Source organism: Mobula birostris, chromosome 1 (genome assembly GCF_030028105.1).
Source record: "Mobula birostris isolate sMobBir1 chromosome 1, sMobBir1.hap1, whole genome shotgun sequence".
In the NCBI taxonomy this organism is placed as follows: Eukaryota; Metazoa; Chordata; class Chondrichthyes; order Myliobatiformes; family Myliobatidae; genus Mobula; species Mobula birostris.
Window position 1 is genome coordinate 104,876,135 of NC_092370.1, and position 27,624 is coordinate 104,903,758.

The 27,624-nt window shown below is 43.5% G+C and overlaps 1 protein-coding gene across 4 annotated transcripts in view; it reads left to right on the forward strand.

The window, feature by feature from the left end:
* The first annotated feature begins 1,179 nt into the window (after window positions 1-1,179).
* Window positions 1,180-27,624, forward strand: part of LOC140198631 (CMP-N-acetylneuraminate-beta-galactosamide-alpha-2,3-sialyltransferase 1-like) — a 100,108-nt gene continuing 73,663 nt past the window's right edge. For 2 of the 4 annotated variants that reach the window (XM_072259637.1, XM_072259659.1), the window contains exon 1: window positions 1,180-1,418. The gene's annotated coding sequence lies outside the window, so the exon portion shown is untranslated. Of the gene's footprint in view, window positions 1,419-15,114; window positions 15,212-27,624 lie in introns of those variants that run through there. The other 2 variants (XM_072259644.1, XM_072259667.1) reach the window with 1 other exon arrangement.

The following is a 27,624-nucleotide window of genomic DNA, read 5'->3' on the forward strand; positions in this document are numbered from 1 at the left end:
GAGTTCCCTTAAGTGAAGTTTCGATAGGTACATAGATGGTATGGTTAAGGAGGACTACGGTTGCAGTGTAGGTCAATGGGAATAGGCAGTTTAAATGGTTTTGTAAATGGACTAGATGGGCTGAAAGGCCTGTTTCTGTGCTGTACTTCTTTATTGGGCTAGTCAGCTCTTTCACCGTTGAGGGGTTGGTCCGGACTCTCTCCATGACAGGAGGCTCTGTCATCGGAGCTCTTCTGTCATGCAGACTGGCATAGAAGGATCTGCAGATTCTTGAAGTTTTTACGTGCCATCCTCTTTTGAAAAGCTGTGCATCACAGAGCTCCCCCTGTGAGCCTTCTGGAAGATGAAGTTTGAGCACATCTCAACCTTCTCCACAGTGTGGATCTTAGATTTGAAGATGATCTTAGAGGAATCTATAGCAAAGAGCTGGGCTTGTCGGCTCTTCACCTCACAGAGTTCCTTCCTCACCTCCACCCACTTCGATTGCAGAAGGAAAAGCTGCTGCGAATCTGTTTGGAGTTGACACAATTCCCTTTGATTCTGTCTTGCTTCTGACCCCTTTTGTGGACAAAAAAAACTCCTTGGCCACTTTCCACCATTGCATAGGGGAATCAAAGAGGGATTTCACGGTTCTTCAATCACCGTAATCCCGCTTTAGCTCCCCATGTTCTCTGGGGGTCAGCAGCTTGACATTCAACTTCCAAATCCCCCTGCTTGCCTTCTGGTTCTCCTGTAGAAGGCAGTGGACAATTGAAGAGACAACGGTGAAGTTGATCAGGACTGGCTCCGCTAATTCTACATTAATCCCACCACATTCCAATTCTTCCAGGTGCCGTTAATTGACAGCGACGAACTCCCGCGCGCTTCTTTGCACAATTTTGACTTCAACTAGTTTATTCTTGGGAAAGAGTACACTGTCGACGCCTCCCCGAAATGCCAATGCTGTCCAGCCAGATGAGTTCTTCCTGCATTTTCTGTGTGATTTCCAGCCTCTGCAGATTGTCTCGTGCTTGTTAAGCTTTCCATGACTCTGTCGTCCCATGTGTGGTCAAGGAAAGATTAATGCCGCGTCGCCCAACTCCCTCGCGTTTTGAAAGATTTGATCTTCGTATAGATCGTACGGCATTGCTTGCAGCTAGGTGGAGCCTGTCTTCCATTCCGCCTTTGGTTTCAAGCGATTCAATTTCTTACACAGTGACGAGAGGTACTAAATTCTAGGGATACTGGGAATCTCGAGCAATACACACAAAATGCTGGAAGAACTCATTTCAATGATGAGAAACGATCTCTCTGAGTAGTTTAAACAAACCCGTTCACAAGTTTTTGCTGCCAAGTTTGACTTGTGTTAACTCGCCGTCTTTTATCTCAAAGTGGAGACTGAACAGTTGTTAAGGGCCGAAAATTCACAACGTTGTTGGGTAAGTCCAGCACTTTGTATTGCAAGAATTAACTGTTAATTTTCTCCAAACCATTCGCTTTGATAACATTGAATCGTATTGCATACGAAACGATTTAGTTGAAAGGAAGTAAACAAGGCGCCTGACAGTTTAAATGGAGATTGAAATCGTAAACTTTTGGAGGAAGGGTCCGTGATCACGATTCAGAGTATCAAGCAAGAATCGAGGTCCTTTATCTATTCAATATAATCAGTAAGACTCAGTTTAAAACAAAAAAGCGACTATTCTTGGTATTAAATCATTGCAAACTCTTTAGCAACCCCAACCCCCGCACTCCACCACCATGAAAACTCCCTCCCCTAACTTAAAGGCTTGTGAAGAAGTAGCGAATGAACAAGTATCATGATTCAGGTTTTTCACACTCCTTGTCGTGTCATGGTAGTATTTTGTATAGTTTTCACAAGCATCATCGATGGAATTTTACAAATGTCGTAAGAATGGATCCCCAACTCTATCGCTAATCCATGTCAGAACATTAATGTTGACGATTGTTGCGGTTCGATTTAGAATTTATCAGAATCAGGTTTAACATCACCGACGTATGCCGTGAAATTTGTTAAACTTCAGGGTGCGATTTCCCGCAACGATACTCGAATGTGTTCAGGACAGTGATAACCATATTTTAATTCAAACCTGTAAATGGTGTATTTTATAAAGTGCTGAATATCGGATAATAGTGTATTGCTGTGATAATGTAATCATTTGAACAAACCTTAACATATATGAAAAGAACGGCACTTCGGGTCACATTTTGAATCTGCCTCGATTCCTGTAGCAGACCCAATGGTAAAATAGATGTAAAAAGGTGGATTGCATTTATAAAGTGTTTTCTTGTAACACTGGGACTTCTCAAAATGTTTTGAGAGCTAATCCAGTCTTGTAAAACGCACAGAATAAAACAGCCAATTTTAATCTCTACAAATTCAGGAAATTGTCAGAATAATGACTGAATGCACGTTGCGTTTTACATGTGGATTCAAAGAACTTCCCTATTTGTATAAACGTGCCATGGAATTGTGTACATAAATTCAAGCTATCTGTGGTGAGGTTAGATTAACATTCATTCTGAAAACTGCCACCTCCAATTTCCTCAGTAAATCACAAGGAAATTGAACTCAATTATGTGTTCAGAGTGAAATCTTTAACTGGGAAGATTTGCTGAATGTTGAATCAGTCAAAAAATAAAAGAGCAAGTTTGCAAAAGCAAAATTTCCATAGGGCCCTTTGTAGGTGGTTGTTGATGACATTCAAGTTCAGGGTAAATTTATTATCAAAGTACAGTACAGTATGTATATGTCACCATATACTACCCTGAGATTCAGCTTCTTGCTAGCATTCACAGTAGAACTAAGAAATATAATAGAAAAACTTCATACAAAGACTGACAAGCAACCAACAGGCAAAAGAAGACAAATTGTGCAAATAAGTAAATAAATAATGCCAAGGACATGAGTTATGGAGTACCTGAGAGTGATTCCATACGTCGTTGAATCAGTTCAGAGTTGTGGTGAATGAAGCTGTCCACGCTGGTTCGGGAGCCTGATGGTTGAAGGGTAATTACTGTTCCTGAACTTGGTGGTGTGGAGCCTATGATTCCCATACCTCCTTCATGATGGCAGCAGTGGGAAGAGAGCATTGCCTGGATGGTGGGGGTCCTTGATGATGGATGCTGCTTTCTTGTGGTGGTGCTCCTTGTAGATGTGCTCAGTAATGGGAAGGACTTTGACTGTGATGTACTGAGCCTTTCTGCTCTTGGTGTTTCCATAACAAGCTGTGATACAACTTGTCAGGATACTCTCTGCTGTGCATCTATAGAAGTTTGTCAAAGTTTTAGATCTGTGCAAACATCTAAGAAAGTAGCGGTGCTGGTCTTCCTTCTTTGTAATGGTGTTTGCAATGTTCCCAGAAAAATCTCATGATATGTTAACACCAAGGAATTTAAAGTTACTGACATCCTCCACCTCTGATCCCATGTTGAAGACTAGATTGTGAGCATCTGGTTTCCTCCTCCTGTAGTCAATAATCAGATCTTTGGTTTTGTTGACTTTTGAGTGGGAGGTTCTTGCTGTGGAACTGTTCAATCAGTTTTTCAGTCTCTGGCCAACATACCTAAACGTCACCACCCTTGATTTGATCAATAATAGGGGTATCATCAACAAAGTTAAATATAGCATTGTACCTATCCTCTCAGTCATATGCATGAAGAGAGTAGAGCAGAGGGCTAAGCACACCAATACTAGCTTTGGTCTAAATGAATACATAACATACAATTTTCCTTTATGGCACAGCTCTGCAATGATGGCAACAGGATGTGTAAATGCAAAAGTGAAAATCAAAAAACCTCAGGTGCTGAAAATCTAAATGCAAAATGGAAAATGCAGAAAGGGTAGCCTAGATGGAATGGGCAGTCAGAGACTTTTTCCCAAGGACGGAAGTGGCTAATAGCTGAGGGGATAATTTTAAAGTGAGAGGAGCAAAGTGAAAGGGTGGATGGCAGATGAAATTTTTTGCACAGAGCACGTTGGGTGTGTGGAACACGCCACCAGGGTGGTGGTAGAGGCAGATACATTAGGGATGTTTAAAAAACACTTAGACCATAGAAAAATAGAGGGTTATGTAGGAGTGAATAGTTTAATGGATCTTAGAGTAGTTTATAATGTTGGCATAACATCATGAGCTAAAAGGCCTGTACAATGCTGCAGTGTTCTATAAGAAGAGATCCTCAAATCTATGGCTAATCTATGTGCAGACATTGGTGTTAAGGGGTTGGTACAGTTAGACTGAAAGGTGGCACTTGAGACCTTATTTTAGATCACCTTCAATTCCTGTAGCCTCAGGCTTTTCCCAAGTGTTTCAGCAATCAATCCACTGGTTGTAACATGTACAGTACAAAGCAGCCGATTTGCATCACAGCAAATTCAACATAATAGCTGAATAAATATTAAGTTTTACATGTACAATTTTGTTTATTAGTGTTGTCACATGTGCCGAGATTCTGGAATTGCATACCGTCCACACTGATCAATGTATGCAATGGCACATTGAGATTGTACAAGTCTAAACAGTAACAGTCCAGACTAAAGTGTTATAGAGAAAGTGCAGTGCAGATACCCAGTAAGGTGCAAGGACACAACGGGGTAGACTGTGATGTCAAGAGTCTATATTATCATACCTAAGGAAACGTTCAGCAGTCTTACAACAATAGGATAGAAGCTGTCCTTGAACCTGGTGGTGTATGCTTTCAGGCTTTTTGTATTTTCTACATGATGGGTTAGACAGGGTGTGGGAGAAGAGAGGATGACTGGGATGGATTGGATCTTCGACAGTGTTGGCTGCTTCACTGATGCACTGAGAAGCGTACTCAGAGTCCATGGAGGGGAGTGTGGTTTCTATGATGTGTTGAGCTATATTCACAACTCCCTGCTGTTTCTTGAGGTCGTGGGCAGAGCAGTTGCAGTACCAAGCCGTGAGGCATCTGGATTGATGGTGCATCAATGAAAATGGGTGAAGGTCAAAGGGAACATGCCAAATTTCTTTAGCTTCTCGAGGAGGTAGAGGCACTGGCGAGCTTTCAAGCATTAAGGATCAACCTTAGTCACCAAACACGTTTACACGTATTAGAAATTTGCTGTGGTGTGTCAGTGAAAGCAACAATTCAACAATTATAAAGAATAAAGCATTATATAGAAGTAAAGTAAGAAATCTGAATATGGAATAAAATGTGCAAAAATACATAAGTATCATCATGAGAAAGTATGTTTTTGGGCTCTGGGAGGGATTAGTGGTTAAGTTATCATATCAGCATTCTTACTGTGGCAGCACAATACCCCTGCGGCCATTCCCTTGAAAAACAGGTTTGGATACCGGTGGAAGAATGCCTAGCAAAGTAAAGTTGCAGCAGTCAGGTCTCTGACACTGAAGGGAAAGTGGGAGAAGAGCTAAGCAGTAGTGATAGGGGATTTGTTGGTTAGGAGCTTTTGTGGATGAGAACATGATTCCCAGATGGACTGTTGCCTCCCGGGTGCCAGAATCATGGATATCTCTGATGAAGTATACATCATTCTTAAGTGGGAGGGTGAGCAGCCAGAGGTCGTGGTTCACATCTGTACCAATGACATGGGGTAGGAGGGGTGACGAGGTTCTGCAAAGTGAGTTCAGGTTGTTCAATGTTAACATGACGGATAGGACCTCCAGAGTTGTGCTGGCTACCTGGGCCAAGTGCTAGTGAGGCCAGGAACAGGACGATCACATAGTTTAACATGTGGCTAAGGAGATGGAGCAGGAGGGAGGGCTCTTCTCCTGGGAAAGTGGTGTGTTTTCATACATGCATAATAAAGAATTTCAGTTCCTAGAGGTTCACCTGGACCGAAAGGTACGATGGTGAGCTGGTGGTTGAGCAGCAGTTAAGTAATAAAGCGTTCCTACATAAACCCACACCAAGTTTGTCTTTATTAAGACCAGAAATAGGTTAACACATGACTAAGGAGATGGTGCAGGAGGGAGGGCTTCAGATTTGTGGATTATTGGGCTCTTTTTGGAATGTGGGACCTGTATAAGAGGTACAGTTTGCACCTAAACCAGAGAGGGACTAATATCCTAGCAAGAAGATTTTCTAGTGCTGCACAGGGGGGTGGGGGTTTAAACTAGAGCTGTGGAGAGATCCGAACCAGAACGACAGAACAGGTAGTGGAGTGTTGTGGAGAAAGATGTCGTTAAGCCTACATACAAAGTCAGGAATCAAAAGGTTGAGAATGGTGGGAGTGATATTCTGAGCCGTTAACATTTCAATGCAAGGAGTATTGTCGGAAAGGTTGTTGATCTTAGGGCATGGATCAGCATGTGGAATTGTGACATCATAGTCATTAGTGAGCAACAGGAATTCTGCAGATGCTGGAAATTCAAGCAACACACATCAAAGTTGCTGGTGAAGGCAGCAGGCCAAGCAGCATCTCTAGGAAGAGGTACAGTCAACGTTTCAGGCCGAGACCCTTCGTCAGGACTAACTGAAGGAAGAGTGAGTAAGGGATTTGAAAATTGGAGGGGGAGGGGGAGATCCAAAATGATAGGAGAAGACAGGAGGGGGAGGGATAGAGCCAAGAGCTGGACAGGTGATTGGCAAAAGGGGATACGAGAGGATCATGGGACAGGAGGTCCGGGAAGAAAGACAAGCGGGGGGGGGGGACCCAGAGTATGGGCAAGAGGTATATTCAGAGGGACAGAGGGAGAAAAAGGAGAGTGAGAGAAAGAATGTGTGCATAAAAATGAGTAACAGATGGGGTACGAGGGGGAGGTGGGGCCTTAGCGGAAGTTAGAGAAGTCAATGTTCATGCCATCAGGTTGGAGGCTACCCAGACGGAATATGTGTTGTTCCTCCAACCTGAGTGTGGCTTCATCTTTACAGTAGAGGAGGCCGTGGATAGACATGTCAGAATGGGAATGGGATGTGGAATTAAAATGTGTGGCCACTGGGAGATCCTGCTTTCTCTGGCGGACAGAGCGTAGATGTTCAGCAAAGCGGTCTCCCAGTCTGCGTCGGGTCTCGCCAATATATAAAAGGCCACATCGGGAGCACCGGACGCAGTATATCACCCCAGTCGACTCACAGGTGAAGTGTTGCCTCACCTAGAAGGACTGTTTGGGGCCCTGAATAGTGGTAAGGGAGGAAGTGTAAGGGCCTGTGTGGCACTTGTTCCACTTACACGGATAAATGCCAGGAGGGAGATCAGTGGGAAGGGATGGGGGGGACGAATGGACAAGGGAGTTGTGTAGGGAGCGATCCCTACGGAATGCAGAGAGAGGCGGGGAGGGAAAGATGTGCTTAGTGGTGGGATCCCGTTGGAGGTGGCGGAAGTTACGGAGAATAATATGTTGGACCCGGAGGCTGGTGGGGTGGTAGGTGATTTAAGAGCAGAGTTGATAGTGGAGGAAGGGAAGCCCCTTTCTTTAAAAAAGGAAGACATCTCCCTCATCCTAGAATGAAAAGCCTTTCCTCCACTATCAACTCTGCTCTTAAACGCATCTCCCCCATTTCACGTACATCTGCTCTCACTCCATTCTCCCGCCACCCCACTAGGAATAGGGTTCCCCTAGTCCTCACCTACCACCCCACCAGCCTCCAGGTCCAACATATTATTCTCCGTAACTTCCGCCACCTCCAACGGGATCCCACCACTAAGCACATCTTTCCCTCCCCGCCTCTCTCTGCATTCCGCAGGGATCGCTCCCTACACAACTCCCTTGTCCATTCGTCCCCCCCATCCCTCCCCACTGATCTCCCTCCTGGCACTTATCCGTGTAAGCGGAACAAGTGCTACACATGCCCTTACACTTCCTCCCTTACCACCATTCAGGGCCCCAAACAGTCCTTCCAGGTGAGGCAACACTTCACCTGTGAGTCGACTGGGGTGATATACTGCATCCGGTGCTCCCGATGTGGCCTTTTATATATTGGCGAGACCCGATGCAGACTGGGAGACCGCTTTGCTGAACATCTACGCTCTGTCTGCCAGAGAAAGCAGGATCTCCCAGTGGCCACACATTTTAATTCCACATCCCATTCCCATTCTGACATGGCTATCCACGGCCTCCTCTACTGTAAAGATGAAGCCACACTCAGGTTGGAGGAACAACACCTTATATTCCGTCTGGGTAGCCTCCAACCTGATGGCATGAACATCGACTTCTCTAACTTCCGCTAAGGCCCCACCTCCCCCTCGTACCTCATCTGTTACTCATTTTTATGCACACATTCTTTCTCTCACTCTCCTTTTTCTCCCTCTGTCCCTCTGAATATACCTCTTGCCCATCCTCTGGGTCCCCACCCCCCGTCTTTCTTCCCGGACCTCCTGTCCCATGATCCTCTCGTATCCCCTTTTGCCTATCACCTGTCCAGCTCTTGGCTCCATCCCTCCCCCTCCAACTTTCAAATCCCTTACTCACTCTTCCTTCAGTTAGTCCTGACGAAGGGTCTCGGCCTGAAACGTCGACTGTACCTCTTCCTACAGATGCTGCTTGGCCTGCTGCGTTCACCAGCAACTTTGATGTGTGTTGCTAGTCATTAGTGAGACCTGGTTGCAGGAGGAGCAGGACCAACAGCTCAATGTTTCAGGGTCCTGTTGTTTTAAATACGACAGAACTGAAGGAATTAAAGGGGGAGGAGTGGAATTACTAGTCAGGGAAAACGTCACAGCAGTGGTCAGACAGGACAGACTGGGGAGCTCATACAGTGAGACCTTATAGGTAGAAATAATGAATAAGAAATGGTAAACCATGTTAATGAGATTATGTTATAGCCACCCAACAGTTTCTGGGATTTAGAGGGGAACATTTGTAGAGAGGCTGCAGACTACTGCAAGAAACATAAGGTTGTTATACTAGGTGATTTTAACTTTCCATATATTGACTAGGATTCCCATAATGTAAAAGGACCAGATGGGGAAGTATTTGTCAAATGTGTTCATGAAGGTTTCCTTAATCAGTACATAGAAGCCCCATCTGGAGAGAGAGTGTGATACTAAATCTATTAGGAAATGTAACAGGGCAGGTGACAGAACATGGCGTAGGGGAACACTTTGCATTTAGTTATGGTAATGCCATTAGTTTCAGGGTGAATGAGTAGGTCTGCCCCTCGGGTTAAGATTCTTATTTAGAGAAAGGCCAATTTTGATGATATCAGAAAAGATATGACAAGCGTGGATTGGGAAAGATTGTTTTGTGGCAAAGGGGTGCTCGGTAAGTGGGAGGCCTTCAAAAGTGAAATGTGGTTTCAATAGATTAAACTTCAAAGCTTAAATTTTTTAAGATTAAAACAATTGCGGAACTGAAGCCAAGTTTGCAAAGAATGCTTAATCACAGGGTATAAGTTTAAATTAGCAACTTTAGCTAATCGCGTAGGCAAAGCAGCTCCCAATAATGAGGTTAAATAAAACTGTTTCACAGCTTTCAATTCCAAATCTACCCAGATAGGCCGATCCTTCTTATCAACCCAATATAACCAAAAGGACATGTATCACACATTAACAGCCCAGTAATACATTCTTAAATTAGGCAAAGCGAGACCTCCGTCCTTTTTCAACTTTTGTAAATGACATTTACTAATTCTTGGTCTTTTATTATTCTAGATAAAAGATAAAATAATAGAATCAGTCCGGTCAAAAACTTCTTCATCAAAAAAACAGGGATATTCTGAAATAGATATAAAAATTTTGGTAAAATCATCTTTTTGACTATATGGATGCGACCAACAAGTGAAAATGTAAGTGGACTCCATCTACTAAATAAATATTTCATAGAGTCTAGCAAAGGAACAAAATTGGCTATATAAAGATCCTTGTATTTTTTAGTGATTGTGACACCTAAATAACTAAAAGAATCTGTGACTTTGAAAGGAGTATTGTCCAATATCTCCAACTTAGACATTTCTTACAAAAATATTTAAGTAATTTTCCTTACATATTGGATGCTGACCTGTTGGATAGTATGATGAGTATGAACCCTTCAATGAAGAGTTCCATTGGAAGAATTTATAATTTACTATTACAATGGAATAAGCATCCTTTATTTAAGATTAAACAAGATTGGGAAAAGGAACTCAATTTGACTTTTATGACGGAGGATTGAACGCGGATTCTGAAGCTGGTTAACTCTTCTTCGATCTGTGCTAGTCATTCACTGATTCAATTTAAAATTGTACACCGTTACCATTTGACGAAGGAGAGATTGTCTAAAATACTCCCTAATGTTGATAGTTATTGTGATAGATGTAAAACTGAGACAGCTACACTGACACACATGTTTTGGTCGTGCTCTATACTGGAACAGTTCTGGAAGTCAGTTTTTTCGACAATTTCGAAAGCACTTAAAATTAATTTACAACCTAATAAATTAACTGTGCTTTTTGGAATAATTCCTCAAAATATTCATGGTATCTCTGTGTCTGACCAACATGTTATTGCATTTGTTACATTGACAGCTAGGAGGGTCATTTTGTTGAAGTGGAAGGATACAACGGCTCCCACTTTGTCACAATGGTTCTCTCAAGTGATGCTATGTCTTAGTTTGGAGAAAATTAGAAGTCAAACCTTTGAACCTATGTTTGATTTTGAGAAAAGATGGTGTTCATTTGCTCGTTATTATCATTTGAGTTAATTGATGGATTCTCCACAATTGTAAATTTTTTGGTACTTTCTTTTGCTGGCGGTTTGATGTTTATCTTTAGAAGCTTTATGTATGACGCATGGCTCTGGGGTTGAACACTTAATGGGATCTTTCTGTTTTCCCCACTTTTCTTGCTTAGTAGGGGTTTTTTTTCATCACAATTTTTTCAATCTTTATATAATGTTTTTTTTTGAGACATTGTAAGTGTAACCGTAGTGAGTGGTAGGGCACTGAGGAGTGTAGTAGGACAGAGGGATCTGGGAATATTGATCTATAATGCCTTGAAAGTGGCATCACAGGTAGATAGAGTCATAAAGAAAGCTTTTGGCATGTTGGACTTCGTAAATTAATGTATTGAGTACAAAAGTTGGGATTCAATGTTGAAATTGTATAAGACACTGGTGAGGCCTAATTTGGAGTATTGTGTGCAATTTTGGTCACCTACCTCCAAGAAAGATGTAAATAACTTGAAAGAAGCAGACAAAATTTACAAGAATGCTAACGTGACTTGAAGACCTGAGTTACATGGAAAGGTTCAATAGGTTAATATTTAATTCCCTAAAATGTAGAAGATTGAAGGAATCTAAACATAGAAGATTGATAGAGGTATACAAAATTATGAGGGGTGTAGATAGGTAAATGCAAGCAGGCTTTTTTCACTGAGGTCTGGTGAGACTACAACTAGAGGTCATGGGTTAAGGGTGAAAGTGAAATGTTTAAAGGGAACATGGGGGGAAACCTCTCCACTCAGAGTGAAGGTCTGTGATATGCATTCTCTGATGAAGGGTCTTTGACCTGAAACGGTAACTCTGTTTCCGTAATTGCTAGTAGTCCTGCTGAGTCATAGTCAAGGAGCAGTGTAACAGAGAACTGGCCCTTCAGCACACAAGATCCATGCTGACCTTCCTGCCCAACACTTAGTTATTATTTCAGATCTGCAGGTTTTTTTTATTTTCTCCAGTTTAACCTTTGCCAGTGAAAATTCTTATGATTTTTTTCGGCGTCTTGAGAAGAAACTCCTAATGCAAATGAGATGAGAAATAGCTAATCCAGTTTAAAATTCCAGTTTAAACAGCATGACAGCCTTTTGTTCTGTTCATTCCAACACCCAGTAGAAGTATTTTTTAGTAAGGACAGGAACTTGGAGTTCTGACTTTCCTTTTTGTGATAAATATATTTGATTCCATCTTTTTTAATAGTCTTGTTATAATTTTATGGTTAACTTGCTTTGGCCTTGAGTGATTTATCAATTAATATTTTTCTTGCTATGCACATATGAACTTTATGCCTTCAAATCAATAACTCTATTTTAAAAATGAACCCTTTAGTGAAAGGTTTTATTGGGAAAATTTATAATTTATTGTTACAACAGCAAAATTACCCTTCATTTAAGATCAAGCAAGATTGGGACAGAGAGATTAACATGTCCTTGATAACAGAGGATTGGTTGCGGATTTTGAAGTTGGTTAACTCCTCTTCGATCTGTGCCAGTCACTCTTTAATTCAATTCAAAATAGTACATTGTTATTATTTGACAAAGGAAAGACTGTCTAAAATGTTTTCTAATGTTGATAGTCAGTGTGATAGCTGTAAAGCCCAGACAGCTACATTGACACACATGTTTTGGTCGTGTTCTGTATTGAAACGTTTTTGGAAATCTATTTTTTTCTACGATTTCTAAAGTTTTAAAAATTAATTTACAACCTAATAAATTGACAGTTTTGTTTGGTATAATCCCTCAATATATTCATGGTATTTCTATATCAGATCAACATGTAATTGCATTTGTTACGTTATTGGCCAGAAGGGCGATTTTGTTGAAATGGAAAGATGCTTCTGCTCCTACTTTGATACAATGGTTCTCTCAGGTGATGTTATGTCTTAGCTTGGAGAAAATCAGAAGTCAAACTTATGATCCTCGATTTGATTTCGAGAAAAGGTGGGGTTCTTTTGCCCGCTACTATCATCTGATTTGAGTTAATTAATATGGTTTCCTTCCGATTTTTGTTTAAATGGATTTTAGTTGGCGGATTGATGTTTTTCTTTCATGGAAGTTTGTATGACGTATAGCTCCGGGGTTGTGCTCCCAATGGGGTTTTTTTTCATTTTTTTTTAGTTAGTAAGGTTTTTTTCTCTTAGTTAATAGGGGTTCTTTTTTTCTCTCTTTTTTGCTTTCAAAAAAAATTCTTAACACTTTATTTTTCTTATTATTAAGGAAAAAAAATAATAACTCAAATAAATTAACGTGATCTCAAAATTAAGCTTTATTGCTGATTTTTTTCTGGTGAATCAGTATTTGTATTTCTCTTAAATGCTTTGGCTCGGACTGAGTATAATAGCATCTAACCAGAATTTGATATGATTTATATATTGTTTTAGAACATTGTAAAAGATTCAAAGAGTCAAAGTACATTTATTATCAAAGTAGGTATGCAGAACACAGCCCTGAGATTCATTTTTGCACAGGGTAGCCTCAAAACAAAGATTATCATGGAAAATATCAAACTCCCCCAACTCACAAAAAAAGCAATACTAATTGCCCAAATAGCAAAAAAAAATAAAAAAACACAGAATATAAAACACAAAATCAGTAGAGTCCTGTAATATTCAGTTCAGATCATTTCAGTTCAATCTAGCACTGTGTCGTTCATTATCTGCAGGTGGTCCTGATCAAAATTGCCCTAAAAAGCAACAAAAAAAGGAGAGACCAAAAACCAGAAACACATCTTGAACTACAGAGATGTGTTTACAGAGTCCAATCTGCAAAGCACATCGGTTAAACTTTGACCAAAGCCCAAGACTCTGGCACAATTCCCCTGCAGCATCGACTGAGAGAGATGGACCATTCAAACACAGGCAGCGTCCTCTGGGAGCAGCAGATGAGCGGGAAAGAGAGGCCATCTTACACAGGCACGTCCTTCTGGCAGCAGCGAGCAAGAAGCTGGTAAATAGTGCTTAAGAGCTGCTTGCTTTCTGCTGTCGGCTTGATGATTTCAATCCTCCTCGATGCCTTCTTTGGCGAGATCAGCGAGAAATGGAGTCATTCATTGGCCCATGTCCCACCTCCCACCTCCAGACTTCTGGGCCTTGAGACCTCACGCTTTGCTTGAAACCTCGTGAAACACTGTTGGAGACAGCAGAGTGCCAGGCCCAATTGTTCAATCGGCCCAAAAACATGCCACAAGATATAGGTCACCAGCTCCAACGGCAGCAGAATCACAACTGAGAAAAAAAAAGACATAAATGAAGTGAAAGAAGTAGTTTCTTGAACCGTCTGGAAGACGTTGCATTGTTCTCTGTGCCATCTTCTTCAGGAAGGAAGGTTTCTTCCAGTAACATGACTTGTCTCAAGAAGGAAGGTTGGATGAGCTAAGCTTGTATGCAGTGGAGTCTGGAAGAATGAGGTAGACAACAAAAAAAAGTCCAAAGTATCACAATGGATCATGTTCAGAATGCTTTGTGGAAGAATATAGAAGAATGGCCCACTGTTTAAAAATAAAAGTAATTTAGTAAATGTGTTTATTATTGCCACATGTACTGAGGCATAGTAAAAACATTGGTTTGCATACAGACTATTTCATTTCATCAGTACGTCAGCGTAGTACAAGGGTAAAGCGATACTAGAATATTGTACAGAATGGTGCAGGTGCTGGGGTTTAGGTGTTTTAAAAGGAATAGGATGGGAGGTAGAAAATGGGGGGTAGTAGCATCACTGGTCAGGGATAGTATAACGGCTATAGAAAGGGAGGATGCTGCAGAGGGAGTGTCCACTGAGTCAGTGTGGGTGGAAGTCAGAAATAGAAAGGGATCAATCACTGTGCTGGGAGTAGTCTATAGGCCCCCAAATAGCCCTTGGGTCACTGAGGAGCAGATAAGCAAGCAGATTTTAGAATGGTGCAGGAAATACAGGGTTGTAGTTATGGGTGATTTCAACTTCCCTCATATTGACTGGCACCTCCTGACTGCAAGGGGAACAGATGGGGCTGAATTTGTCAGGTGTGCTCAAGAAGGATCCCTGACACAGTATGTGGACTGGCCGACGAGAGGAGAGGCCATACTGGATCTAGTTCGGGGTAATGAACCTGGTCAGGGGGAGCATTTTGGTGAGAGTGACCACAACTCCCTTAGCTTCAGCATAGCTATGGAAAAGGATAAAAACAGACAAAATGGGAAGGTGCTTAACTGGGGAAGGGCTAACAATGAAGGGATGAGGCAGGAACTAACAAGAGTAAATTGGAAACAGATGTAGTTAGTAGTTTAGGGTGAAAGCACAGAAGTAATGTGAAGGAAGTTTAGGGACCACGTGCTGGGTTCAGGATAGGTTTGTCCCACTGAGACAAGGAAAAAATGGTAGGAAAAAGGAACCGTGGCTGCCGAAACACGTGAGGCAACTCGTCAAGAGAAAGAAGGAAGCAAATGTTAGATATAAGAAGCAGGAAGCAGGAGGGGCTAATTAGAAATATAGGGTAGCCAGGAAGGAACTTAAGAAAGGACAGGAGAGCTTGAAGGGAGCATGAGAAGGCCTTGGCATGTAGCATCAAGGAGAACCCCAAGGCGTTTATGCTTATGTGAAGAACAGAAGGATGACAAGAATGAAGGTGGGGCTGCTAAAGGATAAAGAAGCAACCATGTGCCTGGAAGTGGAGGAGGTTGGGGAGGTCCTAAATGAATACCTTGCTTCAGTATTCACAAGTGAAAAGGACCTTGATCAGGGTAAGGTAGAAACAGAACAGGCTTGTGTGCTGGACAATGAGGAGATTAAGGAAGAAGTGTTGGATCTGCTTAAAAACATCAAGCTTGATAAGTCCCCAGGGCTGGACATGATATACCCTAGGCTGCTGTGGGAAGTGAGAGAAGAGATCACTGGAGCAGTAGCTATGATATTTGAATCCTCTTTGGCTGCAGGGGAGGTGCTGGAGGATTGGAGAATGGCAAATGTAGTTCCCTTGTTTGAAAAAAGTAATAGGGAGAATCCTGGGAACTATAGACCGGTGAGTCTTACATTGGTGGTCTGCAAACTATTGGAAAGGATTCTTAAGAATAGGATCTACGAGCACTTGGGGAAGTACAGTCTACTCAAGGATAGTCAACATGGCTTTCTGAAGGGAAGTCCATGCCTCACGAGCCTAATTGAGTTTTTTGAAGAGGTAACAAAAGAAATTGATGAGGGAAGGGTTGTAGATGTAGTCTACATGGATTTTAGCAAGGCATTTGACAAGGTCCCCCACGAGAGACTCATCCAGAACGTCATGAGGCATGGGATCAGTGGAACTTTGGCTGTTTGGATAAAAAATTGGCTTACAAGAAGAAAGCAGAGGGTAGTAGTGGAAGGGCAGTATTCTGCCTGGAGGTTGGTGACTAGTGGAGTGCCGCAAGGATCTGTCCTGGGAGCCCCGCTCTTTGTGATTTTTATAAATGACCCGGATGAAGAGGCGGAAGGATGGGTGAGTAAGTTTGCAGATGACACGAAGATTGGAGGAGTTGTGGATGGAGCTGTAGGTTGTCGAAGGTTACAAGAGGATATAGACAGGAAGCAGAGTTGGGCAGAAAAGTGGCAGATGGCATTCAATCCAAATAAGTGTGAGGTGATGCATTTTGGAAGGACAAACCAGAAGGCTGAGTACAGGATTAATAGTCGGTTACTTAAGAGTGTGGGTGAACAGAGGGACCTTGGGGTTCAAATCCATACATCCCTCAAGGTCGCTGCACAGGTTGATGGGATAGTTAAGAAGGCCTATGGGATGCTAGGCTTCATTAATTGGGGGATTGATTTCAAGAGTAGAGAGGTCATGTTGCAACTCTACAAATCTCTGGTGAGACCACACTTAGAGTATTGTGTTCAGTTCTGGTGACCTCATTATAGGAAGGATATCGAAGCTATGGAGAGGGTGCAGAGGAGACTTACCAGGATGTTGCCTGGATTGGAAAACAAATTTTATGAGGCAAGGTTAGCAGAGCTGGGACTTTTCTCTTTGGAGCGTAGAAGGATGAGAGGGGACTTGATAGAGGTCTACAAGATTATGAGAGGCATAAATAGTGTGGATAGCCAGTACCTGTTTCCCAGGGCACGAATAGCAAACACTAGAGGGCATATGTACAAAGTTAAGGGAGGGAAGTTTAGGGGAGACATCAGGGGTAAGCTTTTTACACAGAGGGTTGTTGGTGCCTGGAATGACTTGCCAGGGATGGGGGTGGGGTATTTAAGAGCCTCTTGGACAGGCACATGGATAAAAGAAAAATCGAGGGTTACGGAGTAGTGTGGGTTTGGTACTTTTTTTTAAGGAATATATGGGTTGGCAGAACATCGAGGGCCAAAGGGCCTGTACTGTGCTGTAGTATTCTAGTGTCTAGTGTCTAGTCTTCTAGTAATATTGTGTTACAGTTACTGAAAAAGTACAGCACAGGTGGACAGTAAGACCATCGACTTTAAAATTAAACTATATTGCAGTTATTCTTTTATTAAATGGATTACTAGTATGATAAGATGGACTCGACTTCACAATCTACCTTGTGATTACATTGCAACTTACTGCTTACCTGTTTTAGCGCCTTCGCTATAACTGTAACACTTTCTGCATTGTTAATGTTTTACTTTCTATCACCTCAGTGCACCTTTGCACTGAACTGATCAGTTTGAACATTATGGAATACTGGTTTTTCACTGTAGCTTGGCACAAATGACAATAATAAACTAATTTAACCATTTACCAAAAAGGTGCAAGAGGATGCTAAGGTGGGTTGTGATGTCACAAGTTCATCTTTTCATACAACGGATTGTTTATTCTTTCCATTCTGGTGGGAGAGAAGCTGTCATTGAGTCCGGTAATACCTGTTTTCAGGCACATGTTTCTTCTGTCTGAAAGGAGGGGTGTAAAGAAAAAATATCAGGGTTGGGTGGGCCATTCATTATGTTGAGATAACAAGAGCGTACATGGTGGGGAGGCTGGTTTCTGTGACGTGCTGAGCTGTGTGGATAGCTATTTGCAGTCTCCTGCAGTCCTGGGCAGAGCAATTTCCATACCAACCCATGATGAGTCCAGACAGTATGACTTCTATGGTGCATCGATAAAAATTAGTGAGGGTGACAAAGATGTGTGCAGTGACAGCTGAAGTGCAGAGGGAGAGACAAGGAAGTGGATTAACAATTAACAGTTCACCAAATTTTATCAAGAAATGTGCAGAACAAAGCAACGATTATAAACACTAGGCCTACAGGGGTGTTAACTGAAGTTCTCAGACTAAAAGATAACACCAGCACTGCAGCTCAGAAGCAGTAACTTAATACTAAATAAATACCGCTCCTTTGCAGCATCCATCTGAACTGTGGTCTTCTTTTCCTGAATGAGGACAAAGGTAAGCAGGGAGCATTGCCATCAGTGTGCCTTTGGTCAAGACTAGACAAGACCGAAACGAAAGGAAGGGAGTTAAACACAACCACAATGAAACACCAATGTGCATTCTTGTGAGTGTGCTTGCTGATCCTGCTCAGCCGCCCGCCTGTGAGGGCACCCAGACTCTGCAGCTGCCTATGGTTGCGACAGACAGCCAATGAGAACATGCCAGCACACTCATTCAGAGCCATAGAAAAGTACAGAGCAAGAAACAGGTCCTCCATCCCATCTAGTCGGTGCTGAACCATTTAAGCTGCCTATTCCCGTTGACCTGCACTGGGACCATAACCCTCCATGTCGCTGCCATCCATGCACCTATCCAAAATTCTCAAGCTCACATGCAACACTTGCGATGAAAGCTTGTTCCACACGATCACAACCCTCTGAGTGAAGAAGTTTCCCTCATATTCCCCTTAAACTTTTCAACTTTCACCCTTAACCCATGACCGATAGTTCTAGCCCCACCCTAGTGCCGTAGAAAAAGCCTGCTTGCATTTACCCTATCTAAACCCCTCATAATTTGTATACCTCTACTAAATCTCCTGTTAATCTTATATGTTCCATTTGAATAAAGTCCTAACCTATTCAAACGTTCCGTATAACTCAGGTCCTCCTAGTACCATCCTAAATTTTCTCTGCACTCTTTCAACCTTAATTTCACCTTTCCTGTAGGGAGGTGACCAAAACTGTATACAATACTCTAAATTAAGCCTCAGCAACGGCTCATACAACTTCAACATCTCATCTCCTGTACTCAATACTTTGATTTATGAAGGCCAATATACCAAAAGCTTTCTTTACAACCCTATCTACCTGTGATGCCACTTTCAGTAAATTATGGACCTGTATTCCCAGATCCCTGTGTTCTACCACACTCCTCAGTGTGTCCTACCACTTGTTATGTAAGACCTGCCCTGGTTGGTCCTTACCAAAGTGCAACACCTCACACTAGTTTGCAATAAATTCCATCTGCCTTTTTTCAGCCAATTTTTCCAGCTGGTCCAGATCCCACTGCATGCTTTGATAGTCTTCCTCGCTATCCACTACACCCCAAATCTTGGAGTGATCTGCAAATTTGCTGATCTAGTTAACCACATTATCTTCCAGATCTTAATATACAGTCGATGATAAACAACAACAGACACAGCACTGATCTTTGTAGCACTCAACTAGGCACAGGTCTCCAGTCAGAGATGCAACCTTTACTACCAGTCTCTGGCTTCTCCCATAAAGCCAGTTTCCAATCCAATTTACCACCTCATCTTGAATGCTGAGCAACTTAACCTTCCTGACCAACCTCCCATGCAGTTCTAAAACCTTGCTAAAGTCCATGTAGACAACATCCATTGCCTTGCTTTCATCAATTTTCCTGGTAACTTCCTCAAAAAACTCTATAAGACATGACTTACAATGCGTGAAGCATTTCTGACTATCCCTAATCACTCCATGTCTATCCAAATACTAATATATTCGGTCCCTTAGAATAACTTCCATTAAATTTCCCACTACTGATGTCAGGCTCACTGGCGTATAATTTCCTGGTTTAATTTTAGAGCCTTTTTTTAAAAAGCGGAAGAACATTAGGTATCTTGCAAACCTCCATACCTCACCTGTTGCCAAGGATAATCTAAATATATCTGCTAGGGCCCTTGAAATTTCTCCACATGTCTCTTATAGGGTACGAGGGAATTATCCATCCTAATTTGCCTCAATACACCAAACACCTCCTCCCCTGTAATCGATATAAAGTCCATAAAGCCAGTGCTGCTTTGCCTCACTTCTAGAGACACTGTACTCATCACCTGTGTAAATACAGATGCCAAAAAAAATTAATATCGCCCCTATCTCTTTTCACTCCACGCGTGGATTTGTTGCAGTGGAGCGTAGGGAGTGGACCCAATTGCAGGACACAGGCACGGAGACTTAACACGGAGACAGACTTGGACTGGACTGGAACACAGAGCCTGGACTTGGACTTGAGTGGAACAGGGAGCCTGGACTTGCACCTGTGTGGAACACGGAGCCTGGACGTGGACCCGAGTGGAACACGGAGCCTGGACTTGGACTGGACTGGAACACGGAGCCTGGACTTGGACTTGAGTGGAACAGGGAGCCTGGACTTGGACCTGAGTGGAACACGGCGCCTGGACTTGGACCTGAGTGGAACACGGAGCCTGAACTTGGACTGGACTGGAACACGGAGCCTGGACTTGGACTGGAGTGGAACATGGAGCCTGGACTTGGACTGGACTGAAACACGGAGCCTGGACTTGAACTGGCATGGAACACGGAGCCTGGACTTGCACCTGTGTGGAACACGGAGCCTGGACGTGGACATGAGTGGAACACGGAGCCTGGACGTGGACCTGTGTGGAACATGGAGCCTGGACATGAACCTGAGTGGAACACGGAGCCTGGACTTGGACCTGAGTTGAACAAGGAGCCTGGACTTGGACCTGAGTGGAACACGGAGCCTGGAAGTGGACTGGTCTGGAACACGGAGCCTGGACTTGGACTGGACTGGAACACGGAGCCTGGACTTGAACTGGCATGGAACACGGAGCCTGGACTTGCACCTGTGTGGAACACGGAGCTGGACGTGGACCTGAGTGGAACACGGAGCCTGGACGTGGACCTGTGTGGAACACAGAGCCTGGACATGAACCTGAGTGGAACACGGAGCCTGGACTTGGACCTGAGTTGAACAAGGAGCCTGGACTTGGACCTGAGTGGAACACGGAGCCTGGAAGTGGACTGGTCTGGAACACGGAGCCTGGACTTGGACTGGACTGGAACACGGAGCCTGGACTTGGACTGAGTGGAACACGGAGCATGGACTTGCACCTGAGTGGAACACGGAGCCTGGACTTGCACTTGTGTGGAACACGGAGCCTGGACTTGGACCTGAGTGTAACACGGAGCCTGGACTTGGACTGGACTGGAACATGGAGCCTGGACTTGGACTGGACTGGAACACGGAGCCTGGACTTGGACTGGACTGGAACACGGAGCCTGGACTTGGATCTGAGTGGAGCATGGAGCCTGGACTTGGTCTGAACTGGAACACGGAGCCTGGACTTTGACCTGAGTTGAACAGGGAGCCTGGACTTGGACCTGAGTTGAACAGGGAGTCTGGACTTGGACCTGAGTGGAACACGGAGCCTGGACTTGGACCTGAGTGGAACATGGAGCCTGGACTTTGACCTGAGTGGAACACGGAGCCTGGACGTGGACTGGACTGGAACACGGAGCCTGGACTTGGACTGGAGTGGAACACGGAGCCTGGACTTAGACTGGACTCGAACACGGAGCCTGGACTTGGACTGGACTGGAACAATGAGCCTGGACTTGGACTGTACTAGGACATGGAGACGGCAACACCATACAACCACAGACAGTTCTTATTGCGGCTTGGAGCAGCCGCAAATGGCCAACAATACTCATTTGGACACAAGATGACAAAAACAAACAACAGTCCATTTATATCTCTACTCCGGGTAGCACGTGAAGCGGAAAACGGCCGCCAAAACTCAGCTGCATGGCAGGCTCTCGACTCGACCCAGGAACAGCGGATGACAGGATCTTCACTCGACCTAGGAACTGTGAACGGCAGGCTCTCAACTCGACTCATTCTCGGTGGTCTGGAACGAGCATAGCCTCACTGCTGAGGTGACAAACCAGCAGCGAGTAGATGTAAGCCGAAGTTTTTATGCTGCCGGTTCGAATGAGGATCAGGTGCCCCAATCAAGGAGCCCGGTGGAACACGGGGAAAAGGAAATTAACTGAAACTAAGAGTCAACGGACTGGACCGTGGCAGGGTTATCATATTGATCTTACCAAGGACCAATTTTGTTCCTTGCAATCCTTTTCCCCTTAACATACAGTGCCTATAAAAAATATTCACCCCCCTCCCGGAAGTTTTTTTGTTTTATTGTTTAACAACATTGAATCACAATGGGATTTAATTTGGGTTTTTTTGACACTGATCAACAGAAAAAAACTCCTTTGTGTCAAAGTGAAAGAAAATCTCTATAAAGTGATCTAAATTAATTACAAATATAAAACACAAAATAATTGATTGCATAAGTATTCACCCCCTTTAATCCCCTGTGGCCTCCGTCAGTCGTGGTGGACCATGGGTACTGCGCCTCCGGTAGACACTGGTTTGTCGAGCACGTTAACTGTGGCTATTGAGGTCGATCCTGGAACGTCAGGCTCTGCCACAGTTGCTGCATGTGTAGGGCGTCATGAAATTGTTGTCCGCTGTCTGCTGTGCTCTCCACTCCTCAAACTGACTCAGGATCACTCTTTCACCTTGCTCTAGCTGTTGCAGAAGAGTACCTCGCCATTTGTTGCGATCATCTGCTGTATCCTCCCAGCTCACTGTGTTGATCTTTAAGGCTTTCATGTCACACTTGCAGAGATCCTTGAAGCGAAGCTGGGGTCTGCCAATGTTTCTCTTGCCTGTTGCTAGTTCTCCATAAAGGATGTCCTTTGGCAGTCTACCATCCTTCATATGACGGACGTGACCCAGCCAGCGCAGTCTGCGTTGTCTTAAAAGCATGAACATTATGGGAAGTCCAGCGCAGGAGAGGACCTCAGAGTTTGAGACTTTGTCTCTTCAGGTGATGCCGAGGATGCAGTGAAGGCAGCGCAGGTGAAAACTATTGACTTTCCTCTCCTGTTTGGAGTAGATGGTCCAAGTCTCGCTACCATACAGGAGGGTTCTGATAACACATGCATTGTACACAGCAGTCTTGGTTTTTGTAGTGAGTTTCAGATTCTCCCAGACCCACAAGGAGAGTCAAGCAAGGATCGATGTTGCTTTGCCGATATGCCTATTGATTTCAGCATTGAGAGAGAGAGTGTCACTAATGGTTGACCCCAAGTATGTGAACTCGTGGACCACTTCTATATATATTTAATATAACACACCAAATCATCACTGGTGTAGCCAATTGGTTTTAGAAGTCTCATAATTAGTTAAATGGAAATCACTGTGTGTGATCAAGATGATCCATTTGTTTGTACTTAAAATACACCTGTATCTGGAAGGTCCAACTGCCGGTGAGTCAGTATCCAGGCAAATACTACACCACAAAGACAAAAGAACACTCCAAGCAACTCCACGAAAAGGTTATTGAAAAGTGAAAAGCAGGAGATGGATACAGGAAAATTTCCAACTCACTGAATATCCTTTGGAGTACAGTTAGGTCAATCATCAAGAAATAGAAACAGCTGTAAATCTGCCTAGAGCACTCAAAAACTGGGTGACCGTACAAGAAGGGGACTGATGACAGAAGCCACCAAGAGACCTATGACAACTCTGGAGGGGATATAAGCTTCAGTGGCTGAGATGGGAGAGAATGCGCATACAACTGTTGCCCAAGTGCTTCACCAGTTGCAGCTTTATGGGAGAGTGGCAAAGAGAAGGCCACTGTTGGAAAAAAAAACCTTACATGACATCTCAGCTAGAGTTTGACAGAAGGCATGCAGGAGACTCTGAAGTCAGCTGGAAGAAGGTTCTGTAGTCTGATGAAACCAAAATTGAGCTTTTTGGTCATCAGTCCAAATGCTATGTTTGGCATAAGCCAAACACCACACATCACCAAAAACACACCATCCCTACTGTGAAGCATAGTGGCGGCTGCATCACGCTGTGGAGATGCTTCACTGCGGCAGGCCATGGAAGGCTTGTGAAAGTAGAGGGTAGAATGAATGCAGCAAAATACAGGGAAATCCTGGAGGAAAACCTGATGCAGTCTGCAAGAGAACTGGGACTTGGGAGATTTGCTTTCCAGCAAGACAATGACCCCAAGCATTAAGTCAAAGCTACACAGGAATGGCTTCAAAACAACAAAGTTAATGTCCTGGACTGGCCCGGTTGGAGTCCAGACCTCAATCCAATTGAGAATTTGTGGCTGGACTTGAAAAGGGCTGTTTACTCGTGATCCCTGTGCCATCTGATAGAGCTTGAGCAGTTTTGTACAGAAGAATGGGGAAAAATTGCAGTGTTCAGATGTGCAAAACTGACAGAAACCTCTCCACACAGACTCAAGGATGTACTTGGTGTCAAAGGTGCATCTACTAAATACTGGCTTGAAATGGGTGAATACTGAATCAAATTTTTTTGTGTTTAAGAATTGTAATAAATTTAGACCAATTAGTATAAATTTGTTTTCACTCTGACACAAAATATTATTTTCTGTTGATCAGTGTCAAAAAGCCAAATTAAATCCACAAACATGAGGAAATCTGCAGATGCTGGAATTTCAAGCAACACACATAAAAGTTGCTGGTGAACGCAGCAGGTCAGGCAGCATCTATAGGAAGAGGTACAGTTGACGTTTCGGGCCGAGGCCCTTCGTCAGGACTAACAGAAAGAAGAGCTAGTAAGAGATATGAAAGTGGGAGGGGGAGGGGCAGATCCAAAATGATAGGAGAAGACAGGAGGAGGAGGGATAGAGCCAAGAGCTGGACAGGTGATTGGCAAAAGGGATATGAGAGGACTGGGTAGCCTCCAACCTGGTGGCATGAACATTGACTTCTCGAACTTCCGCTAATACTCCACCTCCCCCTCGTACTCCATCTGTTATTTATTTATATACACACACATTCTTTTTCTCTCTCTCCTTTTTCTCCCTCTATCCCTCTCACTATACCCCTTACCCACCGTCTGGGTTTTTCCCCCCCTCCCCCTTTTCTTCCTCCCCAGGCCACTTGTCCCATGATCCTCTCATATCCCCTTTTGCCAATCACCTGTTCAGCTCTTGGCTCCATCCCTCCCCCTCCCACTTTCAAATCTCTTACTAACTCTTCCTTCAGTTAGTCCTGACGAAGGGTCTCGGCCCGAAACGTCGACTGTACCTCTTACTAGAGATGCTGTCTGGCCTGCTGCATTCACCAGCAACTCTGATGTGTAAATTAAATCCACTGTCATTTAATATTGTAAACAATAAAACATTGTAACAATAATATGGTAACAATACTCCTTGTGTATTCACAAGGAGTGTGAATACTTATTATAGGCACTTCATCTGTAGAATCCCTTAAGATTCTCCTTCACCTTGTCTATTAAGGCAAACTAATGCCTTCTCTTAGCCATCATAATTTCTTTCTTGTGTTCTCTTGCATTTCTCTTACTCCCTAAGTGCCTCATTTATCCCTCTCTGTGTGTGTACACCTGCTAATACACTTCCATTTTCCCTTAAGAATGTCTTCGATATCTCTTGAAAACCGAGGTTCTCTAAACGTGTTATCTGGTCCGTGTGTTGAAAGTATCACACATTCTGTTGTTCCGACTTCCAAATACTGATGATGAAATCTTTCCAGAACACATTTGTAAACTCTATGCCATCTAGTCTTTTTACAATAAGAGAGTCCCTATCAATACAAGTTTCCCCCGCCATCCGAAGGTAGAGCGTTCCTATGAAACGGTTCGTAAGCCGGAACGTCGTAAAGCGAAGAAGCAATTACCATTTATTTATATGGAAAAATTTTGTGAGCGTTCGCAGACCCAAAAATAACCTACCAAATCATGCCAGATAACACATAAAACCTAAAATAACAGTAACGTATAGTAAAAGCAGGAATGATATGATAAATACACAGCCTATATAAAGTAGAAGTACTTTTCTACAATCATTGCTGGCACTGTTCACCGAAGCGAAAATTTCATGCACGTGCTCTCGGCAGAAAATCTCATGCAAGCGCTGTTGGCAAAAACAGGGCGCAAGCGCTCTCCAGTAACCTTTAAGCTATGAAGCTGCCAAATCATACCAAATAACATGTAAAAATACACAGCCTATATAAAGTAGAAATAATGTATGTACAGTGTAGTATCACTTACTGGAATTGGGAAGACAGCGCAGAGCACACTGATGATGATGTGTTAGACTGAGTCGTCGCAGGCTGGGGTGATGCAGTGGCCCCCACCCTCCAGGCCGCTGACTGATACATTGCTGCGAAGCATGCAGGGGTGCAGCGATAGCCAGAAGGCACACAGCATATCTTTAAGAAAAAAGCCGAAATAAACATGCTAAATAATTAGGTGCCGCCCGACGAGTAATTGTCGGCCCAGATCAGTGCCAATTGCCGATTGCATCGCCTCTGACACCTAATTAATAAGTATGTTTACTTCGGCTTTTTTCTTAAAGATGTGCTGTGTGCCTCCTGGCTACCGCTGCATTCTCCGCGAATCGGTATCTGTCCGTGGCCCGGGGGTTGGGGTGGTGGGACACTGGGGTGTTATCTCGTCGTCTGTTTCCATTAGAGCAGGCAGCTCATCTTCTCCTGTGACTGCCCGCCTCGATGTCAAAGGTCGAGGTTCGTCGTCTGCTGTGGCTGATGTGGAAGGCTTGCTTGACTGCTGAGCCTCGTGCATTTTTCTATCATACAGTTCTTTGTAAGGACTCAAACCATCTTGCAAATATCCCCTAAACCTACGTACCCTTCCAAAATTAAAGTCGTAATTTATCATTGCAGTGAAAATCTCACGCAGTTGCTTCACGTTCATTTTGCTACTGCATTCAGTTTCAATTGTTATCCTTTCCTCTTCCAATTGCATCAGCTCTTCATCTATCAGTTCTTGGTCATGAGCTGCCAAAACCTCGTCAGCATCATCTTCGTCAGCTTCCATAAGCCAAACTCATGTTGTCCTTACTTCGTTCACCACGATCAAAACGCTTAATTATGTCTAGTTTTACGCTAAGTGTAACACCCTTACGAGCTCTTTCAGGCTTTTCCAATACATCAGAACTCATCTTGCAAATGGCTGCTCATAGGCACGTGTTAAAGCAATGCCGTTCCGAATCCAGGGGAGAGCGGCTGCTCGGGGTGCGCGCTGCCTTTTATCGCGTGCTGATTTTTTCGCGTGCTGATTTTTTTCATAACAGTGAAGACACCTTCTGAAAGCGAAAACAGGGTACTAATGTAGGTCTTTCGTAACAGTCAGGTTTCGTAAAGCGAACGTTCAAAAAGCGGGGACACCTGTATGTGAAAAGTTAAAATCACCTACTAAAACAACCTTATGTTTCTTGCAGCAGTCTGCGATATCTTTACAAGTTTGTTCCTCTAAATTCCATGGACTGTTGGGTGGTCTGTAAAACAGCCCCATTAACATGGTCATACTTTTCTCATTCCTCAGTCCCAACCATGTCACTTCACTCGATGAGTTCTCTGGTCTGTCCTGACTGAGAACTGCCGTGACTTTTTCCTGACAAGTGACGCCACCCTTCCTCCTATAAACCCTCTCGGTCTGTCATGTCTAAAACAATGGAACCCCAGAATATTGATCTACCTGCCCTGCCCCTCCTAACCAGGTCTCACTAATGGCTACAACATCATAATTCCAGGTGATGATCCAGCCCTGAGCTCATCTGCCTTTCCTTACAACTCTCTTGCATTGAAATATATGCAGCTCAGGATACTAGTCACACCATGCTCAACCTTTTGATTCCTGACTTTTTCTGATGTCTTACCAACATCTGTCTCCACAACCTCTCCACCATCTGTCCTGGCACCCTGATTCCCTTCCCCCTGTATTTAACCACAATTCTCAAAGGCTGGGGGAGGAACAATTGGTGAAATTTTTAAGAAAGCAGAAGTATATTTTTTAGAAT